We start from the raw sequence: 19583 nt of genomic DNA, 5'->3' as shown, positions 1-19583 counted from the left end.
TCACTACAAAATGCCACCCCTAGACACAGGTCTTCTTTCAGTCCACCTTGGATATATGACACAAAACTAAGTAGTAATAGAACTACCAGTTTGTTGGAATCCTTACAAAGTGTTAAGTCATTAGAGTTGATAGAGACAATAATTATCTAATTTAGCATGGTTCAGTATGATTGATCTGAATCTACGAGGAGATGTTATGGGCCAGAACTTGAAACAAGGTACTAAGTAGAACTGATAGAAACAATACTTGTGTTCACACCTTTAGAGAGCTCATATAAGCAAGAGGCTCTTAGGGCCAGAGAGCACTCTGGGAGGAAACCCATAATCCCACTCTCGGATCCCACAATCCCAATCTAAGAGAAGGAGCATAAATAGAGCTTCAGTGAGCCAATCAAGTCAATTCAGAGAGAAATCCTCTCTCAGAGGCAAGATAGATTCATTCCATTTTCTACCTTGGTACTGGCTGGAGGCTGAAGGACAAACCTTTGGATTTGGAGACATTTGGAGGGAGCTCTTGGAACCAAGCAGAGAGACAGACCTCTAAGAAAGCTACCTGGGCCCAAGAAAGGAGAAAATAAACATTTGCATTTTATCAGCTGGCTGCGTTTTTAGTGATTATTACTTTTAACTGAAACTAAGGCTGCCTCCAGAAAACTTCCCCAAGAAACCTGCTCCCAGAGAGAACCTTCATATTATAAAAAAGAAGAGAATACCACACCAGTTGGCATCCATTCATCTTCACTTGAGCCTTTTGTGTGGGTCTGGGACCTCTTCTTTCCCTGTCACAATCTCAATCCTCTTTTAGTTGCTACACTAGAATGCTCCATATGGTACATTCCTAGCTGGACTCTGTCCACAATGTCCTTTTTATGTCCATAGTCCTCTTTATGTATCTCTTTATGAAGAAATTGGCTGGAATAATGACTCAAAATGAATTTTTTTTCTTTGATTTCTCAATCAAGACTCAATATGGTGAATTTTCTAAATTCTTGTGGAGGAGTTATGGTAAAGGGCTAGTCTATATTTTTTCTTGCTACTTTCTTTCTACTTGAGAAGAGGGAAGTATGTTTCATTATCTTTCCTCTGCACCAAAATTGGTCCTTGCAATTAATCTTAGGTTGTAATCATTATGTATATTGTTCTGATTCTATTTTTATTCTGTTCTACATTAGTTCATATCAATATTTCCATATTTCCCTAAATTCATATATTTATAATTTCCTACAGAGCAATAATATTTTATTATTTATAATATTCATGTACAATTTGAGCCATTGTCCCATTAATAGACACATACTTTGTTTTCATTATTTTTGCTATCACAAAAAGCACTGCTATAAATGTATATTTACAGATATCTGCCCATATATATTTATATATGTGTTGTCTTTCATTTCCTTTGAATATATGACCTGTAATGAGATCAATAAGTAAAAGGAATTAATGAGTTTTCTCATTTCAAACTATTTTTCAGAAAGATTAGACTAGTTCACAGTTGCACCAAGATTATATTAGTTTACCCAAATTTCTATAGTTCCTCCAACATTTACTATTTCTGGTTTTTGTTAGCTTTATCAATTTGACATGTATATGGTAAAACCCCAGAACTGTTTCAGTTTGCATTTCTCTTAGATTTTTTTTGATATGGTTAACAATTTGAATTTCTTCTTTTGCATGTCCTTTGACCCCTAAAGCTAAACTTCTTTTGGGAAGTAGCTTAGGATTGTTGAAATCAGCATGAAACTTCCCAAAAGCAATTAAGTCCACTCTTTTTCTCCAATTAAATCTTGAATCCAATTCAGCATTTATCTGAAATATCTGTACAAAATATACACAGATAGGGCTCCTCAATAGCATAATCATCCTAATGCCTATCATAAGTCTTACCAATGAGCATTCTTCATCTCTCTGGTTTTTCCTATGTAGAAAACCACTCTTTTAGTGGCTGTCAGTCTCATTTAAGAGGCACTCTAGTATATGATGAAGCAGCATAAGGTCATCAGCAAAAAGAAGCATTTGTAGAATCCCACAATGTATCAGTAATCCATTTCCATTTTGGCCATAGAACTGGCAAATGCCATTGCTGAGCATATGTCTCCATATTTAATAATAGTACCTGGGAGCTAATTAATAGTTCAAAAGTTCAAAATAAAATAGTTCAAAATACTGAGCAAAGAAGGCTTTCCCACACACATTCAATTCTGAAAATATAATTTCTCTTGTAGATAAGAGTAAAATCAGGCCTCCTGTGGCAAAGGATGCTACAGGTCCAAATTTGGCAACTTTTCAGGCTAGGAACCATGTTTCCCAATGTAACAACCCTAGGAGGCTTGGATGAGTTAAGCATCTGATATTCTAAAGCCCTGAAAGATACTAGGGGCAGAAAAGATGAAAAGATTTATAGTGAATCCCAAAGGGACAGTTCTTCCCTTACAGCTAAATGGCCTAAAATCTCCTGGAAAATTTTTAAAATACAATTTGGTGACAGTGGTACTTCACAGGAAGCTCTATTGCATTTATCAATTTTACCATTTAGCAATAAAGATTACAAGTCTTTTACTTTCTAATCAGATTATGAACTTCATTGCAGAGGATATTATTGATAAGAACTATAGAAACTAAGAAAGAGGACATGATCAGGCTTCAGAAAACATACACTATAGTGTTGTGGAAGAAATGTTTTTCAGTGTGTGGATTCCCTAGCAGAACTAATTCTAATCAAGACAAAGACTGAAATTTACTTGAGGAAATGTTGATTTTGGTTGGTATCAAAGAATGTCAAGTGACAAAACTCAAAGTCTAAGAGTTTCAACTGTATACTATTGAATGAGTTAGGAACTGAGACCAGGACAAAAATTTCAATAGAGTAAGCATATGGTGTTTCTAGTACGTGCATACAACTCCACTGGAAGTGAGGTTATAGGATTTGCACCATATTTGCTTATTTTTGATGCTAGCTACAAATACCTATTGACTTGAGCCAACTCCCTTGTCCTTCCAGATTAGAGAGATGATACAAATACTTACAGCCAAAATATCTCTCAGCTGAACTCTTTCAGAGAAAGAAATCTTTCAAATGGCCAAAACTTTAACTTGAAAGAGCTGAGATAGAAACACCTGGAAAGTAATGCCAGAGTCAAGACATTCAACAAGGAAAGAGTTACATTGAGAAACCTCAGTGTTCAAGAGTCACCCAAGTTACCCCACCAATGGAAAGCTAGCTCACACAAAGAGAGAAAGGGCAATTTACCAATTTTTAACTTGCTCAGATTGTGAGAAAATAAATAACAATTTTATTATCCACAGGAGGCCTACTTGATGATAAGCAGGTAGAAAAATGATGGATTCTTTCCAGTAAGAGAAAGAGGTTACTCATTATTTCTATAAAAACTCCAAACTAGCTATAATCTCTAAAAGTGCTATTTTAAATAAAGGAGATATTGCCCAAAAAATTTTGTTTCCAATACAAGGGAAACCCAGTTTCAGTTAAGGCAAGAGAACTGAATTTCAGAAGCAACTCTTTTCTCGCCTAGAACTTCAGCTACTATAGATACTCCTAGAATACAGACACAACACATAGAACACAAAAAATACTAATTGTCAACTTGGCCTTTAAGTCCAGTTTATGGAAGTACCATCAGTGATTATGATAATGGACAAAGTCATCTATCAGAAACAGAGGTTAGCAAGTTATAAAAATAACCACGCTCATTTGACCTGTCAAGACACTAACTTAAGCTGTCATGAATAAGACTGAAGAAATAGTCACATATATAGTCAGGTAACAAAACCACTTAAAATGTGCATGTAATTGCATGCAATTACACATATTTATTACTCTACATTAATTACTACATGTTTGAGTTTTACTTATTTTATTATTCTGCTTTTGTTTATTTACATATGTAGTTTGCTATATTGTATAGTATGTCTTAATCATTTTATTTATTTTTTATTTGAATATGTGCTAATGGTCATGTTTATTTTTTTCTTTATAGGGCTATTGCTATTAATAGCAAAATTGCTAGCTTTGTTTTCTTTGTATTTGTTGCTTGATGTTTGTAATTGCTTGCTTATTTGCTATTTGTAATTATTACACAGATATTCATGTGCTCTTGGGATATATATATATATATATATATATATACACACACACACTATGTGCTTCGTGTAATGTGAATAATTTAGTCAATCAAGCACCTTGTGATGTTTTATGTATTGCTACATCTATTGATATACATCAATACTACAATATTACTTATATACATGTTTTCTTTATTTTATTTTTTTATTTTTGTAAATAGCATTTTTTCCAAATACATGTAAAGATATTTTGAATATTCATTTTTTATATGATTTGGAGTTCTAAATTTTTTTCTCCCTCTTTCCTGTTCCATCTTCCCCAATATAGAAAGCAATCTGATATAGGTTATACATGTGTAATCATGTAAACAAATTTCCATATTAATCACAGTAATAACAAGATTATGTAATGATCAATGTGATGGACTTGGCTCTTTTCAGCAATGAGATGATTCAAGGCATTTCCAATAGACTTGTGATGGAAAGAGCCATTTGCACCCTGAGATAAGACTGTGGATACTGAATGTGGATCACAGTATAGTTTTTTCATCTTTTGTTGTTGTTGTTTGCTTGTCTTTTTTCTCATTTTTACCCCCTTTGGATCTGATTTTTCTTGTGCAGCATGATAAATGGGAAAATATGTTTAGAAGAATGTATATAATTAATCTATATTTAATTATTACTGTCTAGGGAAGGGAGAAAGAAAAATTTAGAATACAAGATTTTGCAAAGATGAATGATAAAAACTATTTTTGCATGTATTTTAAAAATTAAAATGCTATTGTTATTTTTTTTAAAGTAAACAGAACTATGTATTTCCACAGACTTTTCACTCTACCCCTTTCTTTTGTTCTCTAGAATTTAGATCTCAATTATGTAAAAATAATTGGACCAATAATCCTTTGTAGAATATTTTAATTTAACAATGTCAATAAAGATTTGGTGGAATGGCCAATAAGAAAACTGGTCTGTCATTTCCTGGCTCTAGAATAAAGACTCTAGCTATTTCTGAAAAAGCTCCTTAGTGCATCAGCCAAGGCTTACACCTTGGCCAGGAACTAGAGAAAATTGAAACTCACAGAGCTGTTATCAGTCTCAAAATCGGTAATATATGTTAAGTACTTTGCAAATCTGAGAACCCAAGTAAATATTAGCTATTATAAGTCTTTTGACTACTGGGTGAAGAAGATAGAAGGAGGCAATGACTTGAAGGAAAAAGACAATTGGGGATAGGACAGAGTACAAGAGCAACCAGAAATTGGTCTATATAATGAAGGACCATGAACCACAGATTTAGAATTGGAAAGAACCTCAGAAGCAATCAAGTCTAACTCCTTCATTTTATGGATGAAGAAATGAGACTAAGAGAAATTAAATCCAGAGTCACACAAATAGTCTGGAATCTTAGAGACAGCATCTGAGCCCAAATCCTCTCACTCTAAAGCTAGAACTCTTTCCAGTGTAGTAATAGACTACTGTGACCTTCATGACCTGAAGTCCAGGTGTATTGGATTTTATCTTTTCTTCAGAGTTTTCCAGCATCCTTATGGGGATTGAGAGGAGTTTAGGCTCTCTGGCAATGGCTCCAGCCCCCACAGATGTTATTCCCTCAGTATATTCTCTTATACCCCAGTTCCATTTAGCCACTATGAGATTACCTTTTATGCAGAAATATTTACTTAAGAATGTATAATCACAAATATACAAACTTATTGCTCCCTAACATAAGGATGATACAATCTTCCTCCCCATTTTATATCACATCAATTTCTAGGAAAGGGAATAAGGTTAGGTTCATGGCTTAGCTTGGACTAAAAAGCAGTGGTTCTTAAAGTGTAATCTAAACAATCCTAGGGATCTCTAAAACCCTTCTAGAAGATCCACAAATTCAAAATTAATTCTTATTTTTAATATGGTAAATAGATAAAAAACATAATCCCCACAAACAAAAACTCTTTGGACAGATCCTCAATAATGTTTCATAGTATAAAGGGATACTGAGAACAAAAGTTTGAAAACCACTGCTATAGAACACAATCCCAGTTTCAAGTCCAAACCTCCCCTCTCCCCCCAGCTTTAAATCCAAGTCCCAGTCACCATGGTTTCTCAATCAAGGCTTCTATGTCAGGTTGGCTGGCTGACTACATCATCTCACCTGTAAACCTGATCGTAGTTTGAACTCCCAAGTCCTTTGGGGATCATCTCTGGTACCTGAAACTGAAGAAGACAAACAACACAAAAGAGAAATAAACACCTCCAGACCCATTTCTAGGAACCAGCATAAAAGTGAGGGCTCGAAGTAAAGAAAGTCCTCCCCCTTCTCTCCAATTCATGATATCTTCATTGGGACCGAACTGTGATCTTCACCCTCTGGATCCAGTCAAAAACAGGACAGCAAAAGGAGCAAAGGAAAAGAGGGAGACTGATTTGATTTCAACAGTTTTAAAGACACAGGTAGCCATCAAAGGAACTAATCCCTACCCACTTGGAAGGAGATGCAGTGGATTCCATGTTAGGCAAATTGAGCTTGTTCAAAAGATCCTCAATGACATCTCCATATCAGGAGAAGAGTGTGTGCCCAGAGAAGCTCGATTACATTCATATGGCATAGGCTTCCCTGGTTTAAAGCACATTTTTCCTCCTTGTATAAACTGTTTTTTGTTAAAAAGTAAGTCTTTAATTGTAATGGAGTACCTGCCTTGTGTAATTTTTAAAGAGTTGTGGCTTCTACATTTGGAAAGTGAAAAACTTGAAAAATCTATCTTTATTCCAGAACACTGCCTAGGACTGAATCATGAGAGTCCCCAAGAAATTCATATTTTATAGTACTATACTTATTTGTTTATTCTAAGATAGGTGTATGATAACTCTATTTCTTACCCCACTATGCAGACTAAGAGAACTGAGGCTCAGATAAATGCTCTAAGTTCAAACACAATTCAGGGATAGAATGAGCTGCTTCTTATTCCCAGTTCATTATCTCCACCACTTACCCCACTTACACTATGGAAAGAATTTGGACTTTTAGAGAATCATCTTGAATACTTGCGTTTTTCATGTGGCCCCAAAATGGCAAGCAAGAATCTATGCTCTTCTTTTTGCCTTTTTCCCCTCACTCAGAAATCAGTGAAATCTCTGTATAAAGATGGAGGGATAAGGCCAGAGAACTAAGTGTTATCAGCTGCTCAATCATTCTCCTAATTCATTGAAGAAGATAGTCAAAGAATTTTATCTATGTTATCTTTTACAATTCAAACTCTGAAATGGTATAGGTGTTTAAAAAAAGAATACACTTTCTATAAGTACTTCCATTCTTCCTTTAAAAAGTTCTTAATATTAACAAAGGACAGATAGACTTTGAAGTTATCTTTATCATATTTGAGCTGTGAGACTGAAAATGAGTAGACATTTCTGTCTATGATGATTGCTCACTGAGGGCTTCACTGACAAGAAGAACTGTAGGTGGGAGGGCAACGGGCTGCAAAGGAGGCAAAAAAAAATCTTGTGGAAGTCTCCATATGTTTAGGAACTGGTCAAAGAAGTTAAAGCCAACTGTACTTTTTTTAAAAATTACCTTTGCTCCTCACTGATCTAATACGTCTCAAGTGATCTACAAGAATTTTATTACATGCCATCCACCCATGGATGCTATGACCTGATGTGACCCAAACAGATATCTGTTTTGGCAATGTTTTCAGAGGGAATTAGAATAGCAAGACATGGCAGCAGAATTGACAGTCTTTGCTTTAATAAGGAATGATGGCTTCTGGTGGGAATGGAAAGCAGGTGGTGGGAATATCAGTGAACTTTGTCACAATGCAGAACTTTTGTAAATTTCACAATAGCTTGTTAGACTAAATCTGAATGGACTTTGGAGCAAAATGTGCTCCATAGACTACAAATACTAAAAAAGGTTCTTACCTAAAACTAAGAATTATGAAGGCAAAAATTTAAGTCTATAAAAGATGAATTAATTCGTTTGAAAAAACACTACATTATTCTTTTTTTTTTTTTTAGTCCATATCTGTTATTTTTTCTATACAGAGGATTCCAGGTGTGGAAACTCTTCTCTCATGCAGATCAGCTATTGGCCTAGAACTTACAGGCTTAGAGGTTACTTGGTAAGAGTAGCAGTAAAAGATTCAATAATTTGCCTATAGTCACATAGCTAGCTATTATGTGTCATCCTTCCATCCACACATCCATCCATTCAAGTGTAGCTCATTTAAGCTTGAAAGCATCTTTATCCCAATTCCCATTCTTACTGACCATTTAGATACTCAGAATTTGTCTACTTTTTCTGGAGGTTCTACTGAGGGGACTGACACAATAATGTCATTAAGCTTTCCCCAAGATTATTAGTTGAAGATCAATTTAGTCAGCCAAACTAAGAGTAGTTAGTGTAGTAAGACATTATTCCCAAAAGTTTGTGATACACTCCCCCACAAGTATTTACACAATACAGGGTAAAATGGGCTCAAGCTTAGAGAGAGTTTCCTATTGCAAAAAGGTAACTCACAACTCTTGGTTAGGGGAATTCCTTTTATCCCATTCATATGGCATCCAAGTAGGGCTCATTAAGTTTATCTCTGGTTTCTAATGCAGACATCGACAACAGTTGATCCAGCAATATACTTGGCACACCATTGGGAGGTCCAATATCCTCCATCAAAATGCATACAGTTTTCCTCTAGTCAAAGCAAAAAGGAGAAGGAAACTTGGTGAAGGCTAAAGTCAAGATCTCTCCTTCCCTAGTCAGTTCCTTCACAGGGAATTCAGATAAATTTCATGATCACTTCAATTTCTGGAATTCAATACTTCTCACCTTATTGATAATTTATAGATAATCCCTAAGGTATGGCCAAGTCTCCTAGTTCTCTTGACCTATCCAAACAAAATTTTTGGATTTTTATACAACTCTGCCAGTTCTTTTTAGCACTTCTTCTAAGACCTGTTAGTGTTTCATTGAGATATGTTCTCATCTACTTAAGGTCTTAAGGCTGAGATGCTATGGGATGATTTCTGTGCCATCCTTACACAAGCATATATTACTATGTGCTAAGCACTATGCTAAACTCTGAAGATACAAAGGCAAAGAAAAAATCATATCTGCCCTCAAGGAATTTATAATTAATTGCAGTCAGAGGGAATATTTGGACCTAGGTCTTCCTAATTCCCAGAACTGCCACTGTGACCAGTTTGCTTCTTTCTATTTTAATATTATTTATTCTTAAAGTTCACATAACTTCATACAAATTGATGATAAAATGTGCTGAATTGGCCATTACAATAGCTGATTATTGATTAATATATACATCTTATACATTTTCACCAGTCTTATCTGTATACAAAACTGCCAAGTTGCCAATAATAGATTTATAATGATGGACTTTTAAAAAATGTTTTTCAGTGTTTATTTTTGCTTCAACTCTTTGACTCTGGGGTTGTGATTTATGACCACTCCATTAGTAAGTTCTATGATGTTTAAATCAAATTTCATAGAATGTCTCACCTGTTGGCCAGGATTTACCATTCTGTCAGTGTGTTGTACTGGTTATTTTGTAAAATATCTTTAATTTAATTTAATTTATATTACTATATATATATTCATGTTATTTAGCTTATTTTAATATATATGTACATACATACATATATACACATATATGTATGCCTATGATATTTTTATATATGATATACTTTTAACTTCATATATATACATACATACACATATATTGCTTTATCAATTCTTTCATTAATCTTTACTTGAGGCTTAATAATCATAGCAGCATTATTGTGCCTATTGGAATAATTTATAGATTTTCATCCCTACTGGTAGAAAGAACATGACTTTGGAGTCTGAGAACCTGAGTTCAAATTCTACCTCTAGTCATCATTGTGTGACCTTTATCCCCTTTCCCTTCCTAGGTCTCAGTTTTCTCATCTGTAAAATGAGGATATTTAACTAAAAGGTTTCTGGTGTCACTTTTACCTCCAGATCTGTCATCCTTATTATCCAGTGGGGAGCATAATAGCAGAATGCTGGGACCAGGAGCTCAGTGGAACATGGAACTCTGTGACTAGGGGCAAGCCACTCCTTCTCTCCAATACTCAATTTCCCCACAAATAAAGTAAGGATAATAATGTTTGTACTACTTACTTAATGGAGTGATTGTAAGTAAGGACAGTACTCCAAGACTAAATAAATGCTAGCTATTGTTATCAATCAATTCAGCACACTCTAAGGAGATGTCTCTATGATCCTGGCAGAATTAGAACCTAATGAAAGATTCTGATATTAAGATTTTAAATGTAAAACTTTTGAAAAGTTAAAACTCCTATACAACTACATCATCATCATCATCATCAACAGATCACTATGGCAAATAGTTGTTTGGAAATAACCATTCGGCCTTTGTGCAGGTCCCTTTAACAAGTAATTTCACACTTGAATACCAGAGTCCTTTGTTTTGCCTGAATCCAGAATTATAGCACTGTTGGTTGCTATAGCACTGCTTGGAGAGTCCAGACTCCTCATTTGGCGATGATAGGAGCAACAGAGCAACTGCATGGTATTTTTTTTTTTTCTGATAGATGGGGCTTCCAAGAGGGAAGCTTTACCAATCAGTAAAACCTAGGGAAAGTGTTATGCATCTAAATTGTCACTCAGCCTGGTCCTGAGTTTGTAGTATTAAGTATTATGTAGTCTTAAGGACACTGTCTCCTTATAGGTGTGGTCAATATTAGAAACTATAGGTTAGGCTCAGAGCCATTTACACTATCTCTCAATCTTCTTAAGGAGCTGAGAAGCTACATATGTGGAGATGCTAACCAACAAACAATGAACCAGTACTAGCCAGTCAAATGAATGGACAAATTTTATTTTTTAATTATTTTATTTAAATGGTATATTATTTTTTCCAATTACAAGTAAAGATGGTATTAAAACATTCATTTTTGTGTAAGGTTTTGAGTTCCATTTTTTTTCCTTCTTCTCTCCCTTTGCCTCCTCACTCCCTAAGACAGCAATCAAACTGATAAAAATATGTAAAGTCAATTTTTTAAATTTCCATATCAATCATGTTGGGAAAGAAAAATCATAACAAAGGGGAAAAGTCACAAGAAAAATCAACAATTGGCATTCAGTCACTATATTTCTTTCTCTTGATGCAAATTACGGTGAATGGACAAATTTTAACTCCTTTTGTCTTTGTTAGCAAGTTAGAAACACCTTCTTGATGGCCTTGCTTTGTGAGAGCTTAGTAATGATATTCTGTGCCTTATAACTGGTCTGTTACTTCCATAGTAGCTAGCTGATCAATAGAGAATATATAGCTAATAATTCACTCCTTTCCACCAAAAAAAAAAAAAACATTTTGTGGTTGGGGGAAAGAAGATATGTAGGTAGTGTCACACTATTAGTACAAGAAGCATAGATACAGGCACTTACACGTGAACTGAGTTTAGATCATTTGACATGAACATATTTCTGACTTCAGCATATATGAAGCAACAATAATGGCTAATGAAAAGTTTGAATAGAAAAGTACTTTGATTTATTGCCTTGACCAAATTACTCAGATCATGATGGGTTGGTAGTTTAGTTTAGAAGAGTGGTTTCTTTTTGGAATCATGACACAATACATTAGTTTAGAGGTTTTTGTATTGTTTGTTGTTTTTTAGGATGGGAGGCATTATCATTGCATCTAAGTATTACATAAGACGTGTATTAATTTCAAAAATTCAAGTGGACTAAAATTAATTTGAACTTGAGAATATTTTAGAAATTTTTCAATATCCTTTGAGATCACAGCAGAGTGTCACAAAACAAGGGTTGGGAATAGTTGCTCTCAATAGATTGGCTGTTCATTTTTGGAACCTGTCTATTCAACTTCATTCTAATCTAAAAAGGAAAAAACAATGATAAAGATTCAGTTTTTGTTTGGTTGGTTCACTCTATTTCAAAATAAGGAAATATTTTCCCTTTTAAAGTGGACCCCTTGAGGAACCAGATACTTTGGTCAAATGCTGCTACTCTTGCACAAAACCTTAGTTATTCTTTTTGAATTGTAATCAGTGCTGATGTCTTGTGCTAGTGAATACCCTTATCTGTTCTTAGAGAGTAGAAGTGGTTTCACTTGCATGTCATGGCATTACCTCCCGGATCTCATGGTCCTCTTCAAAAACAAAGGACCACCACCACCAATAATAACAATGATTTCAGGAAATAATCCCAAATCATAATTGAGATAAGCAAACTAGATAAAATCCTTTTGGGTCAGAAAAAAAGTGTGGTGCTACTTTGAAAGTAATTCCCCAAAAAAGTCCCCAAAATGTCATAAGCAATCTGATTGTTGAAGTTCAGGCTTACTTGTTAAAAAAAAAAAAATCAAACAGACTATACACAGACTAGTTAAGAATATTATGTTTCCTTCAAGAACATTTGCATGTAAGGGATATGAAAAATGCTAATGTTGTGATGCACATATCTAAAAAGTATTCTATATTTTTTCAGATATTAACATTTTCTCCCTCTTTAATTTACTTAAAAGTACTCATCTTGTGACCTCCCAGTAGAATATCAGCTCCTTGAGAACAAAAACCCTGTTTTTGTTTTTGTTTTTGTTTTTTGTCTTGTATCCCCAGTGCCTGACAGTGCTTTTTCACATTTTTTTAATCCATATCAGTGATTTCATCAGCATAGGGAACTCTACATGAGAGAATTCTCCTTCTCAAAGCAGATCAACAACTGGGCAACTCATCTGTAGCTTATAGTTTTAGAGGGTTGTTTAGGAACATAGAGAGAGATGAAATGATTTCCCAAAATCGTAAAACTAATATATAGAAGAAGCAGACTTGAGCCTGAGTTTTCTCAAATGCAAGGTAGGATTATTATGCAGGATTCCTCAATTTTGTCAATAATAATAATACTTCCTCATGGTCAGACTCCACCACCCACCTTTCAGATTTCATCCTTGCCCCCACAGATTTTTCCAACCATTCCTCCTCATAATATCACCTTCTGTCTCCTTACCTGCTCTCTGGAGCATTACTTCAGCTTGTTCCTGACTTTTGTGAGGTAATGCTCCTGATGCACCCCCAAGATACAACATTACCCACTGTCACAATATAAACTGAGAACCATAAACATCTAATCACTTGCCTTACTCAACAGATCTCTCATCAATTCCTGTTATTCTTCCTGGATTTATTCCCTAATGGTTAGCATATACCCATATCCTCCTACTCCTCCCATCTCAGTGATTCTGGATCCCAGCTGCTGATATACAAACCCTTTTCCCCATATCTAATCCAATCCATTGCTGAAACAGCTAAGTGGATAGAATGCTGAACTTGGAGTGAGAAAGACTTCAATTCAAATCTTGTTGTATATACTCTCTAGCTTTGTGACCCTAAGCAAGCTATCAAACCTCTAAAAGCCTCAGTTTCCTCATTTGTAAAATAGGAATTATTCTATCACATGCCTCCCAGAATTATTATGAAGATCAAATGTGATAAAATTTGGAAATTACTTTACAAATCTTAAAATGCTATCTAAATGCTCCTAAGATTATTATTTTGTCTTTACAACATCTCTTGCTCAACCCCTTCCCACTATGTTCTCTGCAGACTCTGAGTCTAACCTCTCCATTGTATAAATGACTAAACTGAGGCTCATGTGAGTTGGTTCAGGTAACTGTGAATGTCTAAATCAAAAGTTGAATTCAGATTTTCCTAAATTCAATTTCAGTGCTCTGTCATCATGTTGCTTTACTTGAGGCACAAGCATGGAGCTTTCCATCTAGAAGGTAAAAATTCTACCACTAAATCATCAGTCCTGCTTCTTGATCTATCCTGATTTCCTCATTCTCAGCTTGCCCTGACCAGTCTTACACTGCCCCTGCCAGTTGCCCAATGTCTCAGTGCTGGTCATTTCTACCCAAAACTGTAAACCATTTCTAAGCCTTTCCTTCCAATCCAAACTTATTTTATCCATATCCATATTTTGAAGGCCCTAAATTTTTTCAAGTGATGGGTAAGTAATATAATTAACTCAAATTAATGTGGTCAGTGTGACATATTGGAAAGTGATGACTTCAAAGTCAGGATAAGCACTGATATTGACCCTGGCCAAATCACTTAACCAAATCACTCAGAGCTACCAAGTGACTCTCTAAGATAATAAATTGAAAAGTAATTGCTGATCTGCATCAATAAAAGGAATTTCCTAGTCAGGGATCTCACTTAATCTATATAGCCATACAGATCTGGTCCAATGTGGCCTTTGGATGTTAATGAGTTTTTGTATAATTCCTTGAATATAGCATAGTTCAACATAATAAGGTTCTTTTAAGACACAAGGCTTAGAAAGATTAAATTCATTCATTTTTTTGTTTATTTTATGCTATAAACTTCAGACATTAAAGCATTTGAGAGGGTATGAATTTTTGGCATGAAGACAATGCCCTCTGTTTTACTTATAAATATTCTTATAATATATAAACCCCACGTTGGTTGGAAAAGTGAGGAGATGGGTGAGGGGGTATTATATGATGAAAAGTTTTAAAATATTAACTTTCAATAAGCTCAATTGAGATATTTTCCAAAGACCTCACATGGAAAAGTTCATTTACAGGAAAAGGTTCAGAGATAAGGAATAAAACATTATATTCATATAGATATTATAATTGATACTACAAAGATCTACAATTTCCTTAATGAGATATTTCCTCTACTAAAAGGGATTATAATTCCTTATATAATCTAGTAAATGGTTTTGAAACTTTTAATAGCTGAAAAATTCATCATCTTATAATAGTCAACTTAGTAATAAGCTTCTCCAAACTTACTTGGGGTGGTGCTTGGACAATAGATATGTCAGATTCCTATTTGAAGCCTTTCCATTTTGGTAGAAACTATCATAGTTTGGGCTCTATTAGGATGGCTTTCAAGATCCCAAGGTCATCTGAAAGCCATGATGAAATATCAGTCACAATAGGACTTGGTTGAATAAATATTTCCTAAATCACTGAACATAAATAACTCTGTGAGTAAAACTATAAAAAGGGAACTATCTTCATCAGGCTTGTTGATATTTTATTTAACTTGTATATATTTTTTATTTTTTTATTATGGCTTTTTATTGACAAAACATATGCATGGGTAATTTTTCAACACTGACCCTTGCAAAAACTTCTGTTCCAACTTTTCCCTTTCTTCCCTCCACCCCCTTCCCTAGATGGTAGGTAGTCCCATATAACTTGTATATTTTTATAAGTATTGTGCTTTTCTGATTGTTAACCTCCTGGTTAAGAAATGTTGGTGGGCTGAGACAGCTGGTAGTCTGATTTGTAAGTAGCAATTCTCTCTTTTTTTACTACCCTGTTGAGTAGTTTCAAAATATTTATGAGTCCAAATAAATTTTAATTTACTTAAATTTTTAAAATAAATATATACTTTATGACACAATTGATGGCAATTAAAGTATATCTTGTGCTCAAGTGAATAACTATATAAGGTCAATGATTCCAAGAGGATAGAAATAACCCTTTAAAATAAGTCACCAATCTATCATGATCTGGATAATTTGATCAAACAACAAATCAATGTAAACCATACATCATCCCTATTGTTGTTTCTAAGCCTTCCTGTATAGAGGCACATAAGGTGTTGCCTAAGAGTTGTATTATAGACCAGATGTTAGGTGATTAACAATCAGGCATTGCAAAAAACCCAAAGTAAATCAAGCAAGGAAGTTTGACCTGACACCTTTCTATTTTTGTAATGAAAGAAAACAGGTTAAGCATTGAAAAAAAGTTCTTAAAAATAAACCAGAGCTGATACCCAAGTGATTTGCTCTAGCTCCGGGTATTTCAAGGCTTCCCTATGTTGTCATGAGGATTAATTAGTTAATGTTTATACAGTATTTTGGAGTAACTGGGAATTATGTATGTGCAGGGTTATGCATGTTTAGCTCAGGTGGCTAAACTATTTTTAAAATGGAAACTGTGTTTGTGTATCTATCAGTGGGGATGAACATTGTGAATGCCCTCTCTCATACATTACCACACTAATGACACTACATTCAACCCATTACGCAAAAGTTGGTGCCTTCTCCCTCTCTCTCCTCTCTCTTTCTCTCTCTCTCTCTTTTTCTCTCTCTCTCTCTTCTCTTCTTCTCTCTCTCTCTTTCTCTCTCTCTCTTTCTCTCTCTCTCTCTCTCATCTTTTGAACTATAACTGTAATTGTAAATTCTTGTCACAAAAAAATACTATAGAAATGTAAAAACAATGTGGGTCAACAGAGCCTCTTAGCTTTTCATTGCTACCTCTACTAAAGTGAATACTAAAAGGGAGGGCTGTTTTAGACTGATACTTCAGCAAGAAAATAATTTGGGGAGTTGATATGAAATTATAACTAGATTACTCATAGGAAACAGAATAATAGTGCAAGAGTTGATAACAAAGTTCAACTCCTAAATTTTAAAGATGTGGGAAAATCTCCAGATAATATTTAGAGTACTTAGAGATTCTCTGAGAGAAGTCATATAAATACAAAATATTTCTAATATCTCAAACAGAGTTGCCATTCAATCAACTTCAAGCCAGCCTTTTAGCTAAGAACTGAAGAAAAGAAAGTGAAACACACCATAAGGTAAGATAACATGTTCATATAAGAGATATACTGAAAGTTCTTGCTATATGTAAATTTTACTTCACATAAAAAATTCTGAGAAAAATCTGCATTCCAAAAAAACACCTATGTCAACTTTATTGTACAGAACTATGATCTTTTTCTGCTCCTGCTCCCTGGCTTTGACAACTCCCAGGGCTCCTATTTCTCCCTGTCCTGCTGCTTCGGTCCCCCAGTCCCCTCCATCCCCCCCAAAAAAAAACTCTCAAAAAAATCCTCCAAGTGAAAGCAGAAGAACAGATATTCCCAAAGAGACTGTCTTCCAGTCCTTGCTCAGATACCTTGACTATCTCCATCCTGCTTATCTATCCTATATTTTGTGTTGGTTCAAGACAGGTCCCAAAGTAGCTGGTTCTACATCCTTTTTCTTTTTCCTGCTTTATGTTCTGACTCTTTGAACCCTGTACTTCCATAGGCAGACAGTCCCTTTTCTCTCTTTTTCCTTCCCTTCTTCAATCTATAGGCAAATTACCATTACATAAAAATCACTTTACATAGAAGTCTCCAGAATGTCTCACTTATGTAAAATGAAAACTGTCTGTACAAGATACATAATAACCTTACAAGATACAAGGCAACTTTACAGAGAATGTATGGAGAACAGGAGGAACCTCTGGAGAACAGAAATAAATATTCTGGATAAATTTAAGACAATTACACAGGAATTCTAAGAGACAGAAGTGAGGGGAAAAAGCATCCAAAGCATAGAGGCCAGTTAGAGCAATTCTAGGAGGGAGAAGATGGAGCACTGTATATGATGAACTACAAATAGACCAATATAGTCAAGATGCTAGAATAGGTGAAAGGGGAGTGAAATATATGAAGACTAGGAAGGTAAGAAGGGACTAGTTTTGAAGGACTTTAAGTGGTAAACAGAGGAGCTTATATTTTTTTCCTAAAAGTAATAGGGAGCCACTAATGTTTACTAAATAAGAAGATAACATAGCTATGTTCTGAGAGAAAAGAACTTTTGAAAAATCACTGACAAATTTATGAAAGATGGATTAGACTGGCAAAAGATTTTTAGCCAGGGACTTCAATTAGGCCTTCAATTAGGGATTAAAAGATTAGGTCAGACATGATGAGGACCTGATCTAGAACAGAGGTCATGTTGGAGAAGTGAACATATATGAGATATGGGAAGATAGAAATAAGATTTGGCAGATAATTCAATATACGAAGTGAATGCTTAGAAAGAATCATGGTTGATATTAACCTTGGTGACTGGAAAAATGGTGAAGCACTTGACAGTAATAGTAGGAAGTAAATAGATGGGAAGAATTTGAGGGAAAAATAATGAGCATTGCTTTGGATATTTTGAGTTTGAAATATTTATGTGACATTCAGTTCAATATGTCTAATGTTATTGTTGAGACATTTCAGTCATGTTTGAGTTTTAATGACTCCACTTGGGGTTGTCTAGAAACAAAGATATAGGATCAATCATTTCCCTTCTCCAGCTCATTCGACAGTTGAGAAAACTGAAGCTAAGTGGGTTAAGTGATTTGCCCAGGGTCACATATCTAGTAAGTGTCTAAGACCAGATTTGAACTCATGTAGATGCCTTCCTGGTTCCATGCCTAGTAGAAGCCACCTATCTAACTGCTTCCAAATCTCCATTAACTGTTTACTTGTTTCAGTTATATCCAACTCTTTGTGACTCCATTTTCTTGCCAAAGATACTGGAGTGGTTTGCTATTTTCTTCTTCAGCTCATTTTACATATAAGAAAACTGAGGCAAATAAGGTTAAGTGACTTGTCCAGGGTCACACAGCTGGTAAGTGTCTGAGGCTACATTTGAACTCAGGTCTTCCTGGATCCTGGTCTAGTACTCTATCAAGTGTGCCACTTAGTACCCCACATCTCTAATAGGTGATAATGTGAACCTGGAGCACAGCAGAGAGATTAGGGTTGGATATCTACAATTATTTTTATAGAGATGACAATTGAACCCCCATAGAAGCTAATGAACTAAGCAAATGAGATAGTATACAGAGATAAGAAAAGAGGGGAGCCTTAGAAAATACTTATAGCTAGTGGGCAAAATATAAAGATCTAGGGGGAAAGATTGAAAAATAAAGAGGTAGGAAGAGAAACAGGGAAGAGCTATATTATGAAAGACAGAGAGAGAGAGACAGAGACAGACACAGAGACAGAGACAGAGACAGACAGAAAGAGAGACACAGAAAGACACAGACATAGAGACAAGGAGAGCAAAAGAGAGAGACATAGAGAAATCTAGAGAAAGACAGCAAGAAAGAGGAAAAGTGAGAGACAGAAGTGAGAGAAAAAGAGAGACAAAGACAGCAACAGAGAGAGACAGACAGACACAAACACAGAGAGACAAAGAGAAAGACTGCAAAAGAAAGCGCTAGAGAAACAGAGAAAGAGAGAGAGAGAAGGAGGGAAAAAGACAGGGAGGGGAAGGAGGGAGGGAGAGAGAGAAATGATGAGGGGGAAACAGAAGGAGGGAGAGAAGGAGGGGGAGAGAGAAGGAGGGAGGGAAAAGGAGGGAGAGAGGGAAAGATCGAGAGGGAGAGGGCTTGTATTTAGGAGATCAACAGTGATTTAAAAAAAAAAAAAAGATACAGAAAGGCCCAGAAAGATAAGAATTGAGACAAAGCTCACCTTTAATTTTGTTGGTTATTTTGCTTCTGTCTGTGTATATGTGTTGGGGGGATGGGAGAAGGTGTGGGGAAGTAGTATGTGTTGGAGGAAATACCCCAATTTATTCTACCACTTTACTAATACCTCCTAGTTCCTGTCTTTGAGGAAGGTTCTCAGTGGGTGACTTGAAAAAGATAAGGTCT

The sequence above is a fragment of the Antechinus flavipes genome, chromosome 3 (genome assembly GCF_016432865.1).
Source record: "Antechinus flavipes isolate AdamAnt ecotype Samford, QLD, Australia chromosome 3, AdamAnt_v2, whole genome shotgun sequence".
Lineage (NCBI taxonomy): Eukaryota > Metazoa > Chordata > Mammalia > Dasyuromorphia > Dasyuridae > Antechinus > Antechinus flavipes.
This window is presented reverse-complemented; position numbering follows the sequence as displayed.